The sequence below is a fragment of the Vipera ursinii genome, assembly GCF_947247035.1.
Source record: "Vipera ursinii genome assembly, chromosome: W".
NCBI lineage: Eukaryota > Metazoa > Chordata > Lepidosauria > Squamata > Viperidae > Vipera > Vipera ursinii.
The window spans coordinates 45420645-45446321 of record NC_139522.1 but is presented as its reverse complement, the minus strand read 5'-3'; positions in this window follow the sequence as shown (position 1 = coordinate 45446321).

The window sequence follows — 25677 nt, the reverse complement described above, 5'->3', positions numbered from 1 at the left end:
TTGTTAATTGTGCATTTGTAATCTGTACAAATGCGAATGTTCCCATTGGGCTTCACTGGGGTTACAATGTGGGTTTCCTGCACACTGCTATCTACAGGTTGAAGCACTCCCTGCTGTACTAGTTTGTCCAGCTCCACTTCTATCTTAGGCTTTAGTGCACTCTGCGTGGTTTGATCCTGATAGGAGTTACTGATGGATCAAGGTTAAGGGAGATTGGTGCTCCCTTGTATTGACCAAGGTTAGGGCTAAACACATCAGCAAATTCTTGGCACACAGCTGCTAGGTCAGCTGTTTGTGTGCAATGGATGCCAGTTACTCGAATGCCCAGGGCATCAAACCAGTCTAGTCCAATTAAACTGGTGTATTGGCCTTCAATGACCACAACGTTGAGGAGACCCTCAAACTCTTTAAAGCTGACTTTTACTGTGGCTTCACCCTTCACCACTACGCGGCAATTTTGAAAGTCTGTCAGGACCAGGCTTGACGGTTTGAGTTGGACTTGCTTTCTGCCTTGCCTACAGATATGGCTAAATGTTCTGAGAGAGATTATGGACAGGGCAGACCTGGTGTCTAGTTCCATAGAGCCAGGAACCCCTTGTAGCCTGACTTTAAGTCTCAGCTTCTCTTTGAGAGGACGTTGGGCTCCTGTCCTTAAAATGCTTCTCCTCCTGGAGCAGTATCCGACCCTGTTTTGTCCCGGGGCCCATTTACCTCTCTGTGGGACATCCTCAGACTTAACTTCTCTCTGGCGACCTCTACAGACTCTGGTGATGTGCCCTTGCTTGCCACAAGCACGACACACTGCTGTGTGGAATCTGCACTCCAATCTCTTGTGTTGCCCGCCACAGCTTGCACAGCTAGAGAACAGAACTGCCTTGTCAGTAGGCCAATGCCATCTGACGGGTTCCTTTTGTAACCGGTCAATCTCATCACCTTCATCTGATTCTTCCAGTCTTTTCGTTGTTTCTTGGTACATGGCTGTCTGGCTGGGGGGCGTCTTTTGAGGTTGTTGAGCCTTTATCGCTCCACTGGCAGCCTCGTCTGCCATGACATCTTTTAGGGCATCTTGGAATGTCAGATTTTACATTGCGAAAAGTCTCTGCTGCGAGTCTCTATTCCTCAGTCCACACACGAGTCTGTCTCTAAGTCGATCTTCCAGGTCAGGAAACTCATAGAGTCTTGATGCTTGTCGGAGTGCAGCCACAAATTCTGCTGCCAACTCCTCTCTCTGTTCAAATGCATGCTGCCAAGCGATAACAGACAGCTTGGGCTCGAAATGTTCCTTCAGCCTTCGTTTCAGATCACCGTATGTCACTGATTTGAGGCTGGCTGGGGCTATCAGGTTCTCTGCGATGTCGAAGGTCGCCTGCCCACATGCACAGAGCAGGGTTGTTGCCTTCAGTCCATCTTCTGTCACCTGGTTGGCCCGCAAGTAGTTATCTACCCTGGAGACATAGGAGCTCCATCGTTCAGGGTGAGAAACATTGAATTCATTCAGCTTGCCCAGTTTGGCCATGGCTGATGCTCAACGAGTCCTTCGGGAATAGGGCGGTATAGAAATCTAATTAAATAAATAAATAAACGAGGTCCTGGTCGTAGCCTTCTGCTGCTAAGGAGCTGCTGGGTGAATCCTGGGGATGGATCCCTCAGGGTGACTGCACCTCCATTGTGGCTTACTGGCAGGCAGGGTGGGGACGTGGTCCCTACCAGGGCTCTTGTGCCTGGTCTGACACCCAAGTGACTTCTGGCTCAAGTGCTTCAGCTCTTTCCTTTACCAACATCCCATCTTCATCGCCACTATTGTGTATTGCGTTTGTTGAGACATAGATCAGACCGATGTAATACAACTGCTCTTTATTGCTGAATACACAGAAGTGCTCTGTCACACAGACAGCTATTTATACATTGCCACCACTAGGCAGCGACCAATCAGTTTAAAGGATATTTTCCCACTCAATTGCAGGCTGCAGTTTCCCTCCAAAACAGGTGGAGACCCTTTCAAATATAAAAGAACAACTGTTCATAACAACCATTAACTTTTCAAACCAATACATACTGTAGCAGCCATGTTGGCTTTTAGTAATGACTTTGTTTGCCTCTAGGTGTTTGCTGATTCATTGTTTTTCCAGAATCTTCACAGGTATTGAGGTCAGGCTGATAGGTCTGTAATTTCCTGGATCCATTTTTTTTTCCTTTTTTGAAGATGGGAACTACATCAGCTCTTTCCCAGTCCTCTGGTAGTTCCCCAGTGCTCCAGGATCTTTGAAAAATATAGTTCAGTGGTTCTGAGATCACATCTGCCAGTTCCTTGAGAACCTTGGGGTGTAATCCATCTGGTCCTGATGAATGACTAGATAGAAAAGGAATACTAAATTGATGTGATTATTATTTGCAGAAATATTAGAAAATTTTTATACTTAATTGTCATTTATTAAAACAATAAGAACTGTAATAATGTAAGGTTGGTAAAAGAGAATAGTATGGGGAAAAGAAGAAATCATATAAAGTTATCATGTGGATTATAGATTATAGAATTTAATTGTTAGTGAATGTTTGTTAGATGTAAACCCAGACAATGCACTGTTTACCGAATATTAAGGTGATTATCCCCTTAATGGATTACTGCCTTGTAGTGGCGAAGGGGCTTGCGTAATTCAATGAAGCTATGAGCTATGCCGTGCAGGGCCACCCAAGATGGAAAGGTCATAGCAGAGAGTTCTGACAAAACGTGATCCACTGGAGAAGGAAATGGCAACCCACTCCAGTATCTTTGCCATGAAAACCCTATGGACAGTACAAAAAGGCAAAACGATATGACGCTAGAAGATGAGCCCCTCAGGTCGGAAGGCGTCCAATATGCTACTGGGGAAGAGCAGAGGACTAGTACTAGTAGCGCCAGAAAGAATGAAGCGACTGGGCCAAAGCCGAAAGGACGCTCAGCTGTGGATATGTCTGGTGGTGAAAGGAAAGTCCGATGCTGTAAAGATTTTTTCTCCATAGGAACCTGGAATGTAAGATCCATGAATCAAGGAAAGCTGGACGTGGTCAAACAAGAGATGACAAGACTAAACATCGACATCTTAGGTATCAGCAAACTAAAATGGACAGGAATGGGTGAATTTAATTCAGATGACCATCAGATATATTACTGCGGGCAAGAATCCCTCAGAAGAAATGGAGTAGCCTTCATAGTCAATAAAAGAGTAGGAAAAGCAATACTGGGATACAATCCTCAAAATGACAGAATGATCTAAGTTCGAATCCAAGGCAAACCATTCAATGTCACAGTAGTCCAAGTCTATGCCCCAACCACCGGTGCTGAAGAGGATGAAATTGACCGGTTCTATGAAGCCCTACAGCACCTTATAGAACTAACACCCAAAAATGATGTCCTTATCATCATGGGGGATTGGAATGCTAAAGTAGGAAGCCAAAAGATAACTGGAATAACAGGCAAGTTTGGCCTTGGAGTACAAAATGAAGCAGGGCACAGGCTGATAGAATTTTGTCAAGAGAATACGATGGTCATAGCAAACACTCTTTTCCAACAACCCAAGAGACGGCTTTACACATGGACATCACCAGACGGTCAACACAGAAATCAGATTGACTATATGCTCTGCAGCCAAAGATGGAGAAGCTCTATACAGTCAGTAAAAACAAGACCAGGAGCTGACTGTGGCTCAGACCAGGAGCTTCTTGTTGCAAAGTTTAGGCTTAAATTAAAGAAAGTAGGGGAAAGCGCTAGGCCAGTCAGGTATGAATTAAATCATATCCCTGTTCAATATACAGTAGAGGTGACAAATAGATTTAAGGAATTAGATCTGATAGACAGAGTGCCTGAAGAACTATGGACAGAGGTTCGCAACATTGTACAACAGGTAGCAACCAAAACCATCCCAAAGAAAAAGAAATGCAAGAAAGCAAAATGGCTGTCTGAGGAAGCTTTGCAAATAGCTGAGGAAAGGAGGGAAGCGAAAGGCAAGGGAGAAAAAGAAAGATACGCCCAATTGAATGCAGAATTCCAGAGAATAGCTAGAAGAGATAAGAATGCCTTCTTAAATGAACAGTGCAAAGAAATAGAAGAAAACAATAGAATAGGGAGGACCAGAGATCTTTTCAAGAAAATTGGAGAGATGAAAGGAATGTTTCATGCAAAAATGGGCATGATAAAGGACTAAAATCGCAGGGACCTAACAGAGGCAGAAGAGATTAAGAAGAGGTGGCAAAATTACACAGAAGAACTATACAAGAATGAGCTTAACGTCCCTGATAATTACAATGAGGTGGTCACTGACCTCGAGCCAGACATCCTAGAATGTGAAGTGAAGTGGGCCTTAGAAAAGCTGAGCAACAACAAAGGTAGTGGAGGTGACAGTATTCCAGCTGAGCTATTCAAAATCTTAAAAGACGATGCAGTAAAAGTGCTACACTCAATTTGCCAGCAAATTTGGAAAACTCAACAGTGGCCACAGGATTGGAAAAGATCAGTTTACATTCCAATTCCAAAGAAAGGCAGTGCCAAAGAATGTTCAAACTATCGCACCATTGCACTCATTTCTCATGCTAGTAAAGTTATGCTTAAAATTCTACAAGCTAGACTCCAGCAGTATGTGGATTGAGAACTACCAGAAGTACAGGCAGGATTTCGAAGAAGCAGAGGAACTAGAGATCAAATTGCTAACATACGCTGGATCATGGAGAAAGCTAGAGAGTTCCAGAAAAACATCTACTTCTGCTTCATTGACTATGCTAAAGCCTTTGATTGTGTGGATCATAACAAACTGTGGCAAGTCCTTAAAGAGATGGGCATACCAGACCATCTTATTTGTCTCTTGAAAAATCTATATGCGGGCCAAGAAGCAACAGTGAGAACTGGACACGGAACCACTGATTGGTTCAAAATTGGGAAAGGAGTCCGGCAAGGCTGTATACTGTCGCCTTGCCTATTTAACTTATATGCAGAGCACATCATGAGAAAGGCAGGGCTAGATGAATCAAAAGTTGGAATTAAGATTGCCGGAAGAAACATCAACAACCTAAGATATGCAGATGATACCACTCTAATGGCAGAAAGTGAAGAGGAACTAAAGAGACTCTTGTTGCGAGTGAAGAAGGAGAGTGCAAAACTTGGGTTGAAACTAAACATTAAGAAAACTAAGATCATGGCATCCGGCCCTCCCAATTCCTGGCAAATAGATGGGGAAGAAATGGAGGTAGTGACAGATTTTATTTTCCTGGGCTCCAAGATCACTGCAGATGGGGACTGTAGCCAAGAAATTAAAAGACGCTTGCTCCTTGGGAGGAAAGCCATGGCAAATCTAGACAGCACACTAAAAAGCAGAGACATCACCCTGTCAACAAAAGTGTGTATAGTCAAGGCTATGGTCTTCCCAGTTGCAATGTATGGCAGTGAAAGCTGGACCATAAGAAAGGCTGAGCGCCAAAGAATTGAAGCCTTTGAATTATGGTGCTGGAGAAGATTCCTGCGAGCTCCTTGGACTGCAAGGCGATCAAACCGGTCAGTCCTAGAGGAGATCAACCCTGACTGCTCTTTAGAAGGCCAGATCCTGAAGCTAAAACTCAAATAGTTTGGCCACCTAATGAGAAGGAAGGACTCACTGGAGAAGAGCCTAATGCTGGGAAAGATTGAGGGCAATAGAAGAAGGGGACAACAGAGAATGAGGTGGCTGGATGGAGTCACTGAAGCAGTAGGCGTGAGCTTAAATGGACTCCAGAAGATGGTAGAGGACAGGAAGGCCTGGAGGAATGTTGTCCATAGGGTTGCGATGGGTCGGATACGACTTCCCAGCTAACAACAACAACAATATTCTAATTTTCTGAAATTGTGGATTTGGGGTTTTCATGAGCTGTACGCCATAATCATCACAATTATGACAAATCACGGCTTGAACTATCTTGCTTTGCATGTAATGAGTCTATCTCATATATTAGTTTCCCCTTTTAAGTTGCATTACTGAAATAAATGAACTTTTGCACAATATTCTAATTTTCCGAGTTTCACCTGTATGTTTAAACATTTTGGCTAGTCTCACTGGTGTCATGTGCCATCCGCTGCGGTCTAGAAGCACTTTATTCTTCAGGGCAACAGCCGCAACAAGAAACAAAGCCAGCGTTGGCCGCTACCTGCAGCCAACGCTACTATATACACACCCGAAAACCCCACCCATACTCCACCCAAACACGCCCATGCCCTCCCATTCCCTATACCTTCCCCACCCCTCCCCTACAAGGCCCTTCGCCCGACGGCCAGTCAGGTAAGCCCCCTCCCGTGCTTTGCCGCCACCGTGCTCCTCCCCCTCACCCACTCCCTGCCGCGCCCAACTCCGAACCCCCCTGTCCTCGTCCACGCTCGAGGCCCCCAGCCACCCGGTCACCGCGGCGGGGAGGGACCCGTCCCCTAACGGCTTCGCCAGCTCCCGAATTACACAGTCCTGCGCAGGCATGGCGTCGGCCGGAGGAGACAGCCGCAACGGCGGGGTCTCTGAAGCTTTCCGCTGCGAGGCCGAAGCTCCCGAAGCCTCCCAGGCCGCTGAGACGCTGGGTTGATCCGGGCCTCTACCGGTCATGCCGTTCACCGGGGAACCTTGCGCAGACACGCCGCCGGGCGAGGACGGCAGCCGCGGCGCGTCTGGAGGCGGCTGAAGCGGCGGCGCGGGCCCCGGAGCTTTTCGAGCCGAGGAGCCCTGCGTAGATGCTCCGCCGGGCAAAGACGCCAGCCGCGGCGCGTCCGGAGACAGTAGAAGCGGCGGCGCATCCCCCGGAGCCTTTCGAGCCGGGGAGCCTTGCGCAGACGCGCCGCCGGGCTAGGACGGCAGCCGCGGCGCATCTGGAGGCGGCGGAAGCGGCGGCGCGGCCCCCGGAGCTTTTCGGGCCGCCATGGAGCCAGGTGAGTTCGGCGGCTGGAAGGCAGGGGGTGCCGGGGGGGTGGAGGGGCCCCCCTCGAGTGTCGGGCTCCCGAGGCCCGACATGCTGCCCCCTCTACCAGGGGCCCACCTGGAATGCAAGGAGAGAGAGGTGAGTAGTCCGTAACGTGACCAGCAGTACCCCCCTGGGTCCCCCCCGGCTTCCCTGGATGTTTCCGGTGGAAAGTGCGGAGAAGGCGTGGTGCGCACACATCCCCGTCCCGCACCCAGGTGGCCTCCTCCATGGGGTATCCCTTCCAGAGCACCAAGTATTGCACCCGCCCCCTCCGTTTCCGGGAGTCCAGGATCTCCTGTACCTCATAGTGGTCGCCGTGTACAGGCCCTGGGCTCCCCTCCCCCACCGCCACAGAAGCGGTTGTAGCAGGCTTCAGCAGGCTACTGTGGAAGACGGGGTGTATCTTCCCAAGGGGGGGGTAGCCGAAACCTGACGGTGACAGGGTTTACTACCTGTATAACCCGGAACGGCCCGAGATATTTGGGCCCTAGCTTCTTACATGGCACCTGTAGCCGCAGGTACTTCGTGGAGAGGTATACAAGATCACCTACTTTAGGAAGTGCAAACGGCCGTCTCTTCCTGTCTGCCTGCTCTTTGTATGACCCTGCAGCCTGCTCTAACGCCTTCTTTGCTATCCCCCACACTTCCTCCAACCGGTGCATCCACTCCCCAGGTGTGCAGGATGCTGGGGCCCCCTGGTCACAACCTGCGATGGGAACGAACTCGTAACCAGAGACTACTTTAAAGGGGGAGAACCCGGTGCTGCTATGCACTGCGTTGTTGTAGGCTACTTCCGCGAAGGATAGCAGGTCCACCCATTCAGACTGCTGGTATGAAACGTAACAACGCAGGTATCGCTCCACCGCCGCGTTTGCACGTTCTGCAGCTCCGTTTGTGCTTGGGTGGTACGCCGAGCTCAGGCCCTGTGTTGCTCCGATATAACGTACGAAATCCTTCCAGAACCGGGCCGTGAATTGTACCCCACGGTCGGAGATGATACGTTGTGGCACCCCGTGGAGACGGTAAATGTGTTGGACAAACAGCCAGGCCAGCCGACGGGCCGAAGGCAACCCCTTGCAGGGGATAAAGTGGGCCTGTTTTGAGAATAAGTCCACTACTGTCCACAAAACGTTGTATCCCCTGCTTTCCGGTAGCTCGACCACAAAGTCCATGGCAATGTCCTGCCAAGGTCGTACGGGGTCTGCCACCTGTTGCAGAAGGCCTGCCGGCTTGTTGGTGGAGGGCTTGGTGGTTGCGCAAATGCAGCATTTCTGCACATAGCTCTCAATGTCTCGCCTCATGGTTGGCCACCAGAACTGGCGGCGGGCCAAATGCAGGGTTTTCACGAACCCGTAATGGCCTGCCTGCCTGGCGTCATGGCATTGATAGAGCGCTTGATCCCGCGCCGCCGCAGGCACATACAGCCTGACCCCCTGCCAAGCTAAGCCGTCCCGCAACGAGAGGGTATCGGGGTGCGCCTGCATCCATTCATCAGTCGCCAACGCTCCCTTACAGGTCCGCAGGAAGTCGTCCGTCAAGGCGTTGGCCCTGTGCTCCGCCCCCTCCACCGGGCGGGGTGGCGGTACCAGTGCCTGTACTACCTCCGCTTTCCGACAATCGTATTGTGGTAGCCGAGACAAGGCGTCCGCCAGGAAGTTTCTACCCCCGGGCACATACTTGAGACGGAACCGGAAGCGCTGAAAGTACTGGGCCCATCGCACGTGTTTTGGGGACAGACGGCGGGGTGTTTGCAGGGCTTCCAGGTTTTTATGGTCCGTCCATACCTCGAACTCTTGGCTAGCCCCCTCCAGAAGGTGTCTCCAAGTCCCCAAGGCCCAGCGGACCGCGAAAGCCTCTTTCTCCCAGATAGCCCAAGCCCTCTCCGTGGTGGTCAGTTTCTTGAAGGCGTAAGCGCAGGGCCGCAGCTCCCCCATCGCATGCCGTTGCAGAAGGACAGCTCCAACAGCCACGTCACTCGCATCAGCCTGCACTACGTAGGGCAGGTCAGGGTTCGGGTGTCGCAGGACGGGCTCCTTAGCAAATTGTGCCTTGAGCATCTCAAAAGCCTGCTGGCATGTAGTTGTCCACGCTACCTTCTGCCCTGGCCGCGGCGATGTTGCCATTTGTTTTGTCCGCAGTAGATCTGTGAGCGGCAAGGCAATGGAAGCGAAGTGCGGAATAAACTGACGATAAAAGTTAGCGAAGCCCAGGAAGCTCTGCAACTGTTTCCGGGTTCGTGGGGCCTGCCACTGTTGGATAGCCTCCACCTTCCCCGGGTCCATCTCCACCCCGTTTGAGGACACCCGATATCCCAAATAGTCCAGCCGGGGCTTGTGAAACTCACATTTAGAGAGCTTCACATATAACTGGGCGTCCCTCAGTTTGGTCAGTACACACCGAACTAAGGCGACATGCTCCTCCAGCGTTGACGTATATATGAGGATGTCATCAAGATAGACTAGGACCCCCCGGTACAAATGATCATGCAGGACTTGGTTAATTAACTGCATGAAGACCGCGGGGGCTCCTTGCAGACCAAACGGCATTACCCTGAACTGAAAGCTCCCCAACGGGCAATTGAAAGCCGTCTTCCATTCGTCGCCAGCTTTAATCCGGACACGGTAGTACGCCTCCCTGAGGTCTAATTTGGTGAACACCCGGCCCGTAGCCAAATGGGCCAAAAGGTCCTTCACCAAAGGGAGGGGGTACAAGTGCTCTACACATACCGCGTTAACCCCCCGGTAATCCACGCACAGTCTTAGGGTCCCATCCTTCTTCTCCCTGAACAGGACAGGGGCCGCCATCTTGGACCAGGCGGGCTGGATGAACCCCCTCCGCAGGTTCTTATCTATGTATTGACGAAGCTCCTGCATCTCCCGGGGTGCCATTGCGTACATGCGGGGTTTCGGCAGTTTTGCCCCCGGCTCCAGTTCGATGGCGCAGTCCGTGGGGCGGTGGGGTGGCAAGTCATCACACTCTTTCTCATCGAAGACGTCTGCTAGATCGCTGTACTCCCGTGGCACCTGTATCTCAAGCCCAGTTCCCACCCCCGCGGCCCTCTCTGGCCCACCGATCCCCTCCGGACCCATGAAGGAATGCTTTGCAGGAGGCTGGGGCCCTGTCCCAAGACGAAGGTGTCGGCACCCCCCCTCCCACCAAACCGTGGGGCCCCACCTGTCCAACCACGTGAGCCCCAGAATGACTGCCTCCGTCATGGACGGCACCACGACAAACCGGAGGGTCTCCCAGTGTGTACCCAATTCCATTCTCACCGGTGCCGTTACATGCGTAATGGGTGCCCCACCCAGAAGGGACCCGTCTACCTGCTGGAACCGGAGAGGTTTGGGGAGCCGCTGAAGAGGGATGCCGGCCTCCCTTGCCATTACCAGGCTGATAAGGCAGCGCATGCTACCTGTATCGATCAAAGCCTTACACTCCCTCCTCTCGCCTGTTCGTGGGCTTATCAATGCCACAGGCAACACAAAAGGGCACACTGGAGCACTTACCATCGGGTCCTCCTCGTACTCGTGATCCTCAGACCCATTGGATGTGTCAGTCCGTCCATCCGCCGGCCCCTATGGACGCACCGGAGTTGACGTTCGGGGTGTCTAGTCAGCCACCTGGTACGCTGCTCTGGAGTGTTCCGCAGCTCTCCTGGGGGTTGGGACCCGTGCCACTGGAGGGTTGGGCCCCGGCCGCGGTGGTGGTAACGGGCAGTCCACTGCCCGGTGGCCCGGTTGGTCACATCGGAAGCAGCGGAACATTGGACGGGGCGCCGGTAGGGGGGCGGGTTGTGACACCGCCGGCCCGGACTTCCGGCTCTCGGTTTTCGGCCCCTCCGGGGCCCTCCAGGCTCCAGGGCCCACTACAGGCCTGCCCCGGGTGTCCTGCAATCCAATATCTAGCTCCACCGCCACCCGGAACCAGTCCTGAAGCCGTGCAGGAACCCCCCGCACCACACATGCCCGCCGGAGAGCTCCATCAAGGCCAGCCCGAAAGTGGTGCACCAGCAAGCACAACCTGCCCGCAACCCTGCGGAACTCGTGCACGTACTCCTCCGCTGGCCGTCCCCGCTGCCTGATGGCTAAAACTTCAGCTTCCGCACGATGTATACGAGAAACATCCTTGAAGCGGACGCGCAGGGCTTCCAGGAATAGCCCAACGTCCCCTAGTTCACGGGCGTGGTCACTGTAAAGATCCGCTGCCCAGGTCGCAGCCTCTCCCTGAAGGCACGCGGTGACCACCACCACCATCGCCCACTGTGATTTGTAGGCCTGGGCATACCCGTCCAGATGGTTAATCACCTGACCCAGGAACATAGCCAGGTGGTCGGGATGCCCATCATAGGTTATGGTGAGCGGTGGAGGTCCCCACACCACACCCGGACCCCAATGCCCGACAGGTGAAGGGGTCTGAGCCTGGGACACCCCCGCCGACCTGGGCACCGGACGTCCAGGGCCCCAATCAGGCGTTGGCCATGCATCACGCCCTCCTTGTGCTCGCGTGGATGGGGGCCGAACGCCACCCTCCCCAGGCACCTTGAACTTCGGGCTGGCCAGTCGGAAACGGGACGTCGCTGGCTGACTGGGTGCCCCCCCAAGAGACCACTGTCCCGTGTCTCCTTCAGGGCCCATGGCCGCCCAGGAACCGCCGTCACGTGCCCCGACCTCTCCAAACCTATCGCGCAGCACGTCCATAGTCTGGCTCCCCGGTGCGGTTGAATAGCTCCATTCCTCGCCGTCGTCATCGGTCAGCCGACACTCCCTCCAACCCAGTGGAGCCCCACCGGGCTGGCCCGTTCGTCCTTGCTCGAGTCCCGTGCGCCCCAGGACCGAGCTCAGCCACCACTCCCCCCCCAGGGTCTGGCTACTAGCACCCTGGGACTCCACCGCAGGGTCTGCTGGTGGCGCTTCACGCACCTTAGGCTGCACAGCTGGCTGGGCGTCCTCCACTTCCCTCTCCGCAGGTGGTGTCGCCTCCGCCCCGGCCACGCCAGCCTCCTCCAATCCAGTCTCCAAGGCGGCTCCTTGCAAACCCTCTGCCATGGCACACAAAACGGAACACAGCAGGAAGGCAGAAAGGCCGCAGTGCTATGAAAACGCTGGCTTTCTGTCAAACCTCGTCCTGCAGCAAGCAGGGCAGGGTGCCGAACACAGGAACGAGAGACTTCCGCTGCGGTCTAGAAGCACTTTATTCTTCAGGGCAACAGCCGCAACAAGAAACAAAGCCAGCGTTGGCCGCTACCTGCAGCCAACGCTACTATATACACACCCGAAAACCCCACCCATACTCCACCCAAACACGCCCACGCCCTCCCATTCCCTATACCTTTCCCACCCCTCCCCTACAAGGCCCTTCGCCTGACGGCCAGTCAGGTAAGCCCCCTCCCGTGCTTTGCCGCCACCGTGCTCCTCCCCCTCACCCACTCCCTGCCGCGCCCAACTCCAAACCCCCCTGTCGTTGTCCACGCTCGAGGCCCCCAGCCACCCGGTCACCGCAGCGGGGAGGGACCCGTCCCCTAACGGCTTCGCCAGCTCCCGAATTACACAGTCCTGCGCAGGCATGGCGTCAGCCGGAGGAGACAGCCGCAACGGCGGGGTCTCCGAAGCTTTCCGCTGCGAGGCCGAAGCTCCCGAAGCCTCCCAGGCCGCTGAGACGCTGGGTTGATCCGGGCCTCTACCGGTCATGCTGTAGGCCGGGGAACCTTGCGCAGACGCGCTGCCGGGCGAGGACGGCAGCCGCGGCGCGTCTGGAGGCGGCTGAAGTGGCAGCGCAGGCCCCGGAGCTTTTCGAGCCGAGGAGCCCTGCGTAGACGTGCCGCCGGGCAAAGACGCCAGCCGCGGCGCGTCCGGAGACAGCAGAAGCGGCGGCGCGGCACCCGGAGCCTTTCGAGCCGGGGAGCCTTGCGCAGACGCGCCTCCGGGCGAGGACGGCAGCCGCGGCGCGTCTGGAGGCGGCGGAAGCGGCGGCGCAGCCCCCGGAGCTTTTCGGGCCGCCATGGAGCCAGGTGAGTTCGGCGGCTGGAAGGCAGGGGGTGCCGGGGGGGGTGGAGGGGCCCCCCTCGAGTGTAGGGCTCCCGAGGCCCAACAATACCTATATCGGAATTAGGGAGACATGGGAAGCTCCATCTTGAGGGTGTTGCTAGGATCCCCACTAGGAAACCTGCCCTTCCTGGCTGGTATGAGGAAGAAACAAGCAAGGAAATTATGCCAGGAATGGGCTTTGCTTAGAGATGAGTCCAATATGTGGACAATTTGCTGCTGGTCTCAGAATCCAAAGAAGACTGCCAAATTGTCACTGTAACATAGCGTGGTCGCACACAGAGACGGACACTCAGCTGGGTGAGAAGACTTCTTTATTGAGGTCAGGAAGGAAGCTGGGGAAAGGGGGTTACCTGGCGTACCTTTATACCTGCCCAGGTGAATACCAACCAATGGATTCAAACCTGAGCTTCCCGCCAGTGCAGGTGGCCAATAGATTTAAACCCTGGCTTCCCGCCAGAGCTGGCTATAGCCCGGGGCTGTCAAACTCGTTTAAACCAGGCTTTCCCACCAAATGCGGTTATAGCCTGGAGCTGTCCAGCCCCGCGCCTCCTGCTGTGCTGACAGCCTGTGTATGCTTTAGTCGCATACACTACACCCCTTCCCCCATAGAGAGGCGTTATCCCCTTACCATTCCTTTCCTTATTATCTATATACAATATTTACATTTTTATTTTTATTGACATTCCCCCTTCCTCCCCCCCTTAGGTCCGCACATTATTATTATTATTATTATTATTATTATTATTATTATTATTATTATTATTATTATTATTATTATTATTTAAACTTATATACCGCCCTTCTCCCGTAAGACCCAGGGCGGTTCACAAGGCAATTAAAACAACATTACAATACAAAAATTAATAACAATTAAAATAGATTAAATTTTCCTTAATTAAAATCTAAAACCCCTATAACTCTGATTAAAAACCTAATTACAATAAGTTAAAAATTAAAAAAATCCTCAGTCCTGGCCGGAAAGCTCAAAGAGCCAGGTCTTCAGGTCCCGGCGGAACGAACGAAAATCAGGGGCAGTCCTAAGCTCTACAGGTAACTGGTTCCAGAGGGCAGGCGCGCCCACAGAGAAGGCCCTCCCCCTGGGTGTTGCCCGCCGGCAATCCTTTGCCGGCGGCACCCTGAGAAGGCCCTCCCTGTGTAAGGGTTCTGCTATTGTTGCCTTGTGTGGCAGGAAGGTGTGATAGAAGTTGAGCAGGCCCAGGAATGCCTGTAACTCTGCCTTGTTTTGTGGGATTGGGGCCTCTTTGATTGCCCTGACCTTGGATGCTGAGGTGTGGATGCCTTGAGCATCTATCCTGAATCCTAGGAACTCAGTTTCTGTCACCCCAATCCTGCACTTGTCCTTTTTAAGTTTTAATCCTGCAGCTCTAAACCTTCCCAGCACAGCTTGCAGGCGGTCTGTCAAGACGTCCTCGGAGTTACCTGCAATGAGGACATCGTCAAAGTATGGGCAGACCTCTGGTATACCCTTGAGGGTTTTTTCCATGACCTCTTGGAAAATTCCAGGAGCCACGCTTACTCCGAACTGCAACCGGTCTACCCGGAACGCCCCCTTGTGGTTTGCGCTTCAGCAGCCTCCGGGTCGACCGGTAGCTGCTGATAAGCCTGAGTGAGGTCCAGCTTCGCAAATAGTGATCCGCCCTGCAGGGATGCAAGAATGCTGCTGACCGCGGGAACCAGGTATGCGTGGGCACTCAGGGCTCAGTTAATGGTCCCCTTATAGTCAGCGCAAATTCTGACCTCGCCATTTGATTTAAAGGGTGTCACGATGGGGGTATCCCATTCTGCTCCATCAACCGGAGTTAACACCCCCTGGTCTACCAGCTTGTCGAGCTCCCATTCTATTTTATGCTTTAAAGTGAGCGGGACTCTCCTAGCTTTTATCCTAATGGGCTGGACCTGCGGATTTAACTTAAACGAAATTGGGGGACCTGTGTATTTCCCCAACTTCTCATCGAACACATCTGCAAACTCTTTGCAGATGGCTTCAAGCGAACGGCAGCTTCGCGTCTGGTGAATCCCAGTGATTCCAATGCCCAGCGCTTTGAACCATCCCAGCCCCACAAGACTGGTTCGCTGCCCTTCTATCACCAACACGTTTAACATTCTCTTGAACCTCTTGTACTGCACCTCCACTGATGCCTCCCCCCGAACATTTATTGGAGTGTTTTGGAAGTCAGAGAGGGTCAGTCTGGATGATCTCAAGGGAACCCGCCAGCCGCTCCGCTTGCAAATTGTTTTAAAAGTTCCGGCGGAGATGATTGAGACGGCTGACCCCGAGTCCAATTCCATCATGCAGGGGACTCCTTGCAATTTCACCCCCAATTTCATTTTAGGGGTGATTGTCTGCGAACCCCCCGTTGCACAAACAGCCACCCGGCCCTCCGTGTGGCTGACCATCAGTCTCCGAAGCCACTCCCCGGTACCTGTGGCAGACTGGAAATCAGCTTCCACCTCGTGCAGGTTGTCCCGTTGCTTGCTCCGACAGACCAATGCGATGTGTCCCCTCTTTCTGCACGCTCGACACTTTGCTGATTTAAAATGGCAGGTAGACCGGGGATGCTGTCCTCTACAGCTCACGCATCGGGTAGACCGGGAGCTGTTCACGCCGCAGCCGGAGCACTGGGTAGACCAGGGTTGTCCGCAGCCGCTGTGCTGGGTAGACCGGGACCCACAGCCGCAGTGTTGGGTAGACCGGAGCTGGTTCGCGCCGCAACCAAGGAACTGGGTAGACCAGGGGTTGTTCGCTCCGCACATGCATTCCTGGCACTTCTGTTCCACCGCTGCTGGTCTTGCTTCTCTCGGGTTGTCTCGGTTGGTGGCGGATGGTCGAGGTCCACGGCGTATCACGTCCACTTCAGTTACTGGCCACTCATCCTCACTGCAGCCGCTCACCTGGTGGATGGCTCCTCCGGTTCCGCTGGCTCTCGTGTCCAATTCCTCCGCCATGTCCCAGGCTAGGAACTCCTCCTGGATGTCTCTCAGGGTCAGTTTTGGCTTGGCGAACAGCTTCTGCCGCAGTTTCCGCTCCCTCAGGCCACAGACTATGCGATCCCGCAGCCTAATCTCAAGGTTTTCAAAATTACAGAGGCGGGCTGCCTGTCTTAGGGCGGCCATATACTGCTTGGCTGACTCACCCGGACATTGGTCCCGCTTCTCAAAATGGTACCTCTACGCAATCTCTGACATGTCCGGTCAGAAATGCTCAGTCAGCTTGGCCAGGAGCTTTTTGTAGCCGATGGCGTGGATGTCGTCTGGTGAGCAGAGACCGACTGCCAGCTGGTAGGTGTCTGTCCCACAGCTGCACAGCAATGCCGCCGCTCTCTGGCCGTCATCCTCGACCCCGTTCGCCCGGAGGTAGCACTCCAGCTGTCCCACGAATGATTCCCACTCTTCGGGACGGTTGCTGTTAAAAAGAGGATACTGACCCAGCTGTGTCATCTTGCTGCCTCGGGTTGTCCTGCTCCAGTGCCACTGCTTCTGGGCTGCTGGAACCAGACGTGGTCACTTCTGCAGCTAGCGATGTTCAGGGCAGGATCCCATCTTTGTCGCCAGTGTAACGTAGCATGGTCGCACACAGAGACGGACACTCAGCTGCGTGAGAAGACTTCTTTATTGAGGTCAGGAATGAAGCTGGGGAAAGGGGGTTACCTGGCTTCAAACCTGGGCTTCCCGCTAGTGCAGCTGGCCAATAGATTTAAACCCTGGCTTCCTGCCAGAGCTGGCTATAGCCCGGGGCTGTCAAACTCGTTTAAACCAGGCTTTCCCTCCAAATGCGGTTATAGCCTGGAGCTGTCCAGCCCCGCGCCTCCTGCTGTGCTGACAGCCTGTGTATGCTTTAGTCGCATACACTACAGTCACCCATCACCTACTCCTCTCCCTAGCTGAGAAGGGGCCCAAAGCCTCACTGACAAAATTACAATATTTACAACAGAAGTGACTTATTTGGGCCATATCATCACCCTGGGGACCTGTTATGGCTGTAAGTTAGCCCCAGGACGGGTTAAGACTATCCTGGGTATGAAACCCCCACACACAAAGCAACAAGTCAGAGCCCTCTTGGGGGTCCTGGGTTTCTGCCACCCCTGGATCCCCTCATTTGGGGAACTAGCAAAACCCCTAATTCAGCTGACAGCCAAAGACATGCCAGACCCCATTTCATGGACAAAGCCATTAGCTCAGACTTTCCAGAAAATAAAACAAACATTAACCTCAGCCCCAGTGCTAGGTCTCCCAGACTACCACAAACCCTTTTGCCACTTTATCCATGAAAGCCAGGGAGTGGGCTCAGGTGTATTGGTACAGAGGTTTGGTCCCACACTACGACCAGTGGCTTATTATTCAATCCAGCTAGAGAGTTGGCACAAAAATCTTTTACCAGGACCTCTTAGAGAAAGGGGAGGCAGAGACCTGGAAGGAGAAATTTGAGGCTAGCTTTAGGGATGGGTTCTGGTAGGTTCCAGACAGCAGACCAATAGTCCCCCATCGCCTGTTATGGCTAATATGTCAACAGCTGCATTTAAAGGGCCATTGCAGGACTCAGGCAATGGTAGATGCCATCAGGTGAGTCTGGTATATCCCAGAGGCATACAGTGAAGCCACCCACATAGCCCAAATTTGCCAGACATGTCAAGCCAACACTGTCTCCTCCAGAAGACCGATACATGCAGGAGGAAGACCATGGGCACAATGCCCCTTTGAAAAATTATAGTTAGATTATATCCAGCTTCCCTGGGCAAATGGCTACCAATATGTTTTAGTATGCAAGGACCAGCTGACCCACTGGGTAGAAGCTTTTCCCTGCCACCATGCCACTGCCCTTGAGACAGCACAACACATACTGAAAGACATTGTGCCCAGGTTCAGAGTCCCAAGTGTATTGGACATGGACTGAGGGACACACTTTGTGTCACAGGTCATCACCCACATCCTTCAGGCCCTTGGGATCACCCAAAACCTTCACACACCCTGGCACCCATTCTTGTCCAGGAGGATAGAACACCAGAACAGGACAAGGTTTGCCAAGATACTCACCTGCCATGGCCCCGAGCCCTTCCTATACTGCTGTTACACTGAAGAACAAGACCCTGTGAAGACCTAGGCATCTCCCCATTTGAACTCCTCTTTGGATGACCTCCTGACACCCTTAAAATCTTGGATCCACACTTGCTGACCCTAGAAAGAAGGGATCTGGTTCTATCCTCTTATCTTGCAGCTTTACGCCAGTGGCTTCACGATTTGTGGAGGCATAGCACTTTGACCCAGACACTGCCACTGGAAGAAGCCCTCCATCCCTTTGAACCCAAAGATTGGATCTGGATAAAATTATTCACCAGGAAAACACCACTATAGCCTAAGTGGAAGGGACCCTTTCAAATCTTGCTAACTACCCTGACTGCCATACAAATTGTGGAGAAAGACATCTGGTGTCAAGTTTCTGACGGATGAGCTCTTCAAAGGACTCTGAGGCATTCTTTACCTTAAAAGTCTTTTATTAGAGCCCTATAACATTGGCAAAGCTTGCTAGGTAAGCTGGAATCTGAATTCCCCTCCCCTTAGCACAATATATTAAACACAATTCTCCTCCTTTTCATTGCTGTCATTAATCACATTCTCCAATTAGTTTGAAGGGTTAGTTTTCCCTTCTGTTAGACAACCCACCAAATTCTTATCTTCTCTTATTTCAAGACAGCCTTGAGAGACATTCTTCCTCCCCCCCAGCAACTACTGATTCTAGCTCTAAAAGTAACACACAAGTTTTAAATATGAAATAGTTGCTTCTTCATCTTTTGTCAAAGCAAGAACATTTGATGTTAGCAGCGTTGACATCCACCCCCCTTTACAAAAAGGATAGATCCTGTAATGTAAACAAAAGCACAAATTAGGAGCTGGCTTTTGGTTTGTTGGGGTGTTTCTCATAAAACCTTTTGATAAACTGGGGAATTTTTGGTAAATTTGCTTTTATTAAGTACTGCTCTATTTTTTCCTTAGAGATTTCCTTTGTCTTATAAAGTGTCTCATAATATTCTTTCACAATTTTTTTCATTGCATCGTTTTGAAACTGTATTTCTCCTTTTGTATCCTGGAGTTTCTTTATTATTTTCTTTTCTTTTTCCTTTCTCAATCTATATGCTAGCCATCTTCCTGGCTTGTTAGCATTTTCAAAGAATATCCGAAATATATTGAATGAACCAATATCAATGATGGAGACTATAGAAGCTATAAAAAGGCAAAAAAAGGAAAAGACTCCAGGGCCAGACGGACTACCTGCAGAATACTACACTGCATTACAAGACATGCTTACTCCGATCCTGAAAGAACTTTGTAATGAAATTCTCCTGAAAACCAAAATACCAAAGACATGGACTGAAGCTAATATCACTTTAATACCTAAAGAAGATACAGATTTGACACATATAAAAAATTAAAGACCAATTTCATTACTAAATGTACACTGTAAAATTTTTGCCTCAATAATGGCAGAAAGAATTAAGAAATTCTGGATTGAATTTATACACAAAGATCAAAATGGCTTTCTGCCTAAAAGACAGACAAAAAATTATTTAAGGACAATCTTGGATGTTCTAGAGTACTATGAAGCTCATCCAGGCAAACAGATGGCTTTGATATTTCTTGATGCACAAAAGGCATTTGATAACTTAAATTGGCAATTTATGTTTCAGCAACTTGTGGAAATGGATTTTGGGGAAAACTTTATGAATGCAATTCACACAATTTATGATAAACAGACTGCTAGAATAATTGTAAATGGAGACTACACAGAAAACCTTAATATTAAAAAGAGCACAAGGCAAGGATGTCCTTTATCCCCATTGCTATTTATATTAACCTTGGAAGTATTGAACAGAAATATTAGACAAGACTCTGAGATTAAAGGACTGGAGTTAAAGGGTGAAAAATATAAATTGCAGGCATTCGCGGATGACTTGGTCTTTATATTGGAAGAACCTCTGGAAACAAGCACAAAATTGTTGGCCACAATAGAACAATATGGTGAGGTCACAGGCCTGATAATAAATAGAGAAAAGACTAAAGTTTTGACAAAGAACTTAACAGAAAAACAGAAAAAGCAACTTGCAAGAAAAACAAATCTTCAAATAGTTAAAAAAGTTAAGTACTTGGGAATTTACTTAACATCAAGATGTATAACAGTAAAAGAGGACAACTACACAAAATTATTAAAACAAATAAAACTGGACTTAGAAAAGTGGAAAAATCTCCAACTATCAATACTGGGGAGAATAGCTACCGTAGTTTCTGGCGTATAAGACTACTTTTTAACCCATGAAAATCTTCTCAAAAGTCAGGGGTCGTCTTATACGCTGGGTGCTGAAAATTTAGGGACAGGGCTGGCTGGAAAACCTGGAGCGGATCTCCCATTTAGTCTGCGCAGGGAAAGCGGGACCAATTGGAGAAGAAGCTGCAGTATGTGATTTTTTACAGGCTGGGGTCTGGGCGTCTTTCCTTCTAAAGTTGAAGAGCAGCTGTAGTATATCCCAACTTGAAAGGCAGGTGGGGAAGGCAGCAGCCAGAGCAGCGGCTTAGCTCTAAGGACACATTTGACTCAGGAACTGGGCGGGCTGGCTGGAAAACCTGGAGCGGATCTCCCATTTGGTCTTTTTTTAAAAAAATCCCATTTATATCCTGCCCTTGTCCGAAGACTCAGGGTGGCTTACAATTTAAAGCACAAATCAATGTGCTTAGCAATAGCCTTTATTCTGTGTATAAGCCTGTTTATTAGGGCTTTCACCCCCCCAAGCAGCATTATTACAAAGTCAGCTTATTGCCCCCAACAATCTGGGTCCTCATTTTACCTACCTTGGAAGGATGGAAAGCTGAGTCAACCTTGAGCCTGGTGGGATGCGAACCTGCACTAATTGCAGGCAGCTGGTGTTATTTAAGGCTCTGCGCAGGGAAAGCTTTAGAGTGAATTAGGAAAAGTGAAAAAGTGAATTAGGAAAATAGGGAACGGTTGCTGGAATTGGGTATGTGTAGCTTAACGAAGAGAAGGGTGAGGGGTGACATGATAGCAGTGATCCAATATCTCAGGGGCTGCCACAAAGCAGAGGGAGCCAAGCTATTCTCCAAAGCACCTGAAAGCAGGACAAGAAACAATGGATGGAAACTAGTCAAGGAGAGAAGCAACCTAGAACTAAGGAGAAACTTCCTGACAGTTAGAACAATTAACCAGTGGAACAACCTGCCTCCAGAAGTGGTGAATGCTCCAACACTGGAAGTTTTTAAGAAGAGACTGGACAGCCATTTGTCTGAAATGGTATAGGGTTTCCTGCCTTAGCAGGGGGTTGGACTAGATGACCTCCAAGGTCCCCTTCAACTACTTCTTCTTCTTCTTCTTCTTCTTCTTCTTCTTCTTCTTCTTATTATTATTATTATTATTATTATTATTATTATTATTATTATTATTATTATTATAGTTTAATCCACTTGCACTGTTTTATGTTTACATGTTTGATGACAAACAGCCTTATGTTTATAAGTGACAGTTTTCCTACTAAGCACCTGCATGTCATAAGCATTTGAATTAAAATTACCATATTAAAATCAAATCTGATGTTTTTTAATTTTTATTTGGTGTGCGTTGGAAGAGGGGTAGTCTTATACGGCGAGTATAGCCCAAACCCTATAATTTAACAGGAAATGTAGGGGGTCATCTTATACGCCCAGTCGTCTTATACACCGGAAAATACGGTACAATTAAAATGAATATCTTACCAAAAATACTTTTTTTATTTCAAAATATTCTGGTAAAATTAGAAAAAGCCTTCTTTGATGAACTGAATAACATAATATTGAAATTTATTTGGCAAGGGAAAAAAGCACAAATTAGAGTGAAATTGCTACAGGACGTTAGAGAAAGGGGAGGATTTGGACTCCCAGACTGGAAGTTATATTACCAAGCAGCTATTTTAACATGGATTAAAGAATGGATAACACTTAGAGACAAAAGATTACTATACCTAGAGGGACATGACCTGCAGATTGGCTGGCATGCCTTTCTGTGGTATGGGAAGAATAAAGCACATAGATATTTCCAGAACCATGCTATAAGAAACTCACTGCTCTTAGAATGGGAAAAAATAAAAGAAAAAAAATATATTAAGATACCTGAATGGCTTTCAACAATGGAAGCCTTTGCTTACCCAAACTTAATTAACTATGATAAACTTGTAACATATAAAGACTTACTGGACAATGAAGGAAGATTGAAATCTAGACAAGACTTACAACAACAAGGTATTGACCTACCATGGTGACCATACCTAAAAATCCAATTAAGATATGAAAAAGACGTGAAAACAACGGGGCTCTATAAGGAACAGACAGAACTTGATCTTCCATTGCTAAAAACAGATGAAAAGCTGATTAAAAAACTTTATAGATTACTGCTTAACTTAAAGATGGAGGAGGAACAAGTTAAAGTAACAATGATAATATGGGCAAAAACCGTTGGACATACTATAGAACTTGAAGAATGGGAAAAGTTATGGGACAGAAATATTAGATTAACCAAAGCTGTACCATATAAAGAAAATTTGTATAAAATGTTTTATAGATGGCACATGACACCAGTGAGACTAGCCAAAATGTTTAAACATACAGGTGAAACTCGGAAAATTAGAATATTGTGCAAAAGTTCATTTATTTCAGTAATGCAACTTAAAAGGGGAAACTAATATATGAGATAGACTCATTACATGCAAAGCAAGATAGTTCAAGCCGTGATTTGTCATAATTGTGATGATTATGGCGTACAGCTCATGAAAACCCCAAATCCACAATTTCAGAAAATTAGAATATTGTTGTTGTTGTTAGCTGGGAAGTCGTATCCGACCCATCGCAACCCTATGGACAACATTCCTCCAGGCCTTCCTGTCCTCTACCATCTTCTGGAGTCCATTTAAGCTCACGCCTACTGCTTCAGTGACTCCATCCAGCCACCTCATTCTCTGTTGTCCCCTTCTTCTATTGCCCTCAATCTTTCCCAGCATTAGGCTCTTCTCCAGTGAGTCCTTCCTTCTCATTAGGTGGCCAAACTATTTGAGTTTTAGCTTCAGGATCTGGCCTTCTAAAGAGCAGTCAGGGTTGATCTCCTCTAGGACTGACTGGTTTGATCACCTTGCAGTCCAAGGGACTCGCAGGAGTCTTCTCCAGCACCAGAGTTCAAAGGCCTCAATTCTTTGGCGCTCAGCCTTTCTTATGGTCCAGCTTTCACTGCCATACAATGCAACTGGGAAGACCATAGCCTTGACTATACGCACTTTTGTTGACAGGGTGATGTCTCTGCTTTTTAGTGTGCTGTCTAGATTTGCCATGGCTTTCCTCCCCAGGAGCAAGCGTCTTTTAATTTCTTGGCTACAGTCCCCATCTGCAGTGATCTTGGAGCTGTTGTGATTCAGGGTCAGCCTGTGGGTTCGGCAGTTGGGTCGGATGACTCAGAGGAGGAGGAGGAGGGGGGTGTTGAAGAGCTTGCTGAGGGGGTTGGACAGCTTGATGAGAGCCCTCAGCCAGGCCCCTGACAGCGTGGATGAAGATGACCCACAGCTGGCCCTGTTCAAGGACGCCCGACGCAGGAGGTAGTCAATCAGGAGTAAACAGAGGAAGGCAATGGGGCTCCTCGGAAGGAGGCAGAGAGAAGCCACGCCCTGAACTGTATTTAAGGGGGAATGCATGGGAGGGCTGGTTTGCTGAAGGCAACCGCTTGAAAAGCTCCTGTTTCTTGGTTCGTGTCTTGTTCTATTTGTTTTTGTAGCAATAAATTTGGCAGACGTAATTCCAGCCTCTTGCCTTCTTGTAAAAGGGGTTGTCCCTGCCTTTTCTGCTGGGCCAGTAGCAGGCTGGTACAGAACAGTGTGAGAGATTTAGACACATTGGCTCATCCCAAGGAAAACCTGTTAAAATGAAGAAAACAAAGAAATGTGCCCTCAGCCCCCTTGAGTGTGTTATCAGGAACTTTGATATGCTCAAAACCTGTCGGGATATGAAAATTGAAACTCTAACTAAGTACAATGCTCTCTGGCATCAGGATATGCCTACTGTTTGGCCCAAGGGGGGGGGGTCCATAGATTTGGGAGTTTTTGAAACCATGGGAGATTATGCTCAAAGAGGCATGGATCATGCTCAACAAGTTTATTATGCACTCTTTTAGACTTTACAAAGGAATAAACAGATGCTTAAAGACTGTGGGTTGTGGCAACTTTCCACAACACCACCTTTTCCTGCTTTATCCTCTGCTCCACCATCTTATAAGGGGATTTACCCCCTCACAGAGCAGGTAGCTATTGGAAGGGGGGACACCTAATAAGCTCCTGGTTCATATCCCCTTCTCCACATCTGATCTTTATGCATGGAAGGACTGATTAGGTTCTTATACTGCAGCCCCACACAAATATTCTGAATTGATTCTGTCTATTATTTGAACTCATAACCCAAATTAGGCAGACCTCCAAGCCATGCTGGATGTCTTTTTAACATTGGAGGAAAGATGTCTGGTAGGAAATGCTGCAAAAAGATTAGCTGAAGAAAGGAAGGTCCTTTGTCCTGAAACTGACCCTCGATAGGTCATTGATACTTAGGAAAGCAAAGACTGTGAATACTTAAAAGGCTTTCAAGACCTTCTTGTCACTGCACTGCAGACTGCTATCCCTATGTCAATGCTGCAAACACTGACATGTTTTTGCACTGACAATATAAGAGGCAGCCTTTTGCTTTAACTGTTTGGCTTTGAATCTCTAAAGCGTGGGAGGAATTCAACCCGGATGTTTTGAGAAGATAAGGGATAGCGCGCTTCAGAAGGGAAGTGAAACTTAGTGTGTTAAACTAATTGGTGAATGTGATTCATGACATGTAATTAAGGGAGAGAATTCTGTATGATATGATGTGTCAAGGGGAGGAGAATTCAGATTCTGGCATCCATCCATGAGTGCTTATGCTTCGTTCTCATTATTATAGACTTTTTTAGAATAAACAATCATGCAATGTTCTTTCATCTGTCTTCTTAGTCGGAACCATGACATCATGCCAGAATCTATTTTCTTTCAAACAACCAGCTGCTGTCTGCAGCCTTGAAAGAAGCTGGCAAAGATTCAGGGGAGAATCTCCATCATGGGAAAAGAGAATTGGCTTGGAAACGGTGACCTGGCAGCTGGTGACAGCTCAGAGGAGGAATTAACAGACAGCATGCTGTGGGAAGATGAGTTTTGCAGGACTCCCATTTGGGGGGCAGAACACAAGCAGTTAGAAGAGCCTAGTTGGTCGTCAGGCTGGAACCACACCAGTGGAGACTCCAGATGCCTCGAGACTGCCCTGCCAGAGTCTTCAAAAGCAGAATGGTGGAGAGCTACCAGACCATCTGCCACTGAGAATTTGGGTGAGTGGAAAATCCTGTCTGAAGACCAGACAGCCTGCCAGCCCCAGGAGTTCCCTGCCAGGCTCTCCAGACCCACAGAGACAGAGGACCCCAGCCTGGCGCCTCTACAGAAATGGGAGGTTAGGGAACCCCCACAAGTAAAAGTACAACAACCTCTGAGCTTGCCACAGCGAATAGAGGCCTTGCAACAGCTGGGGGTGGTGCAGAAGCCTGGAGATCAGAAGCTGGTGGGAGGACAACAGCAAGGGTGGCAGCAGCAGGGCC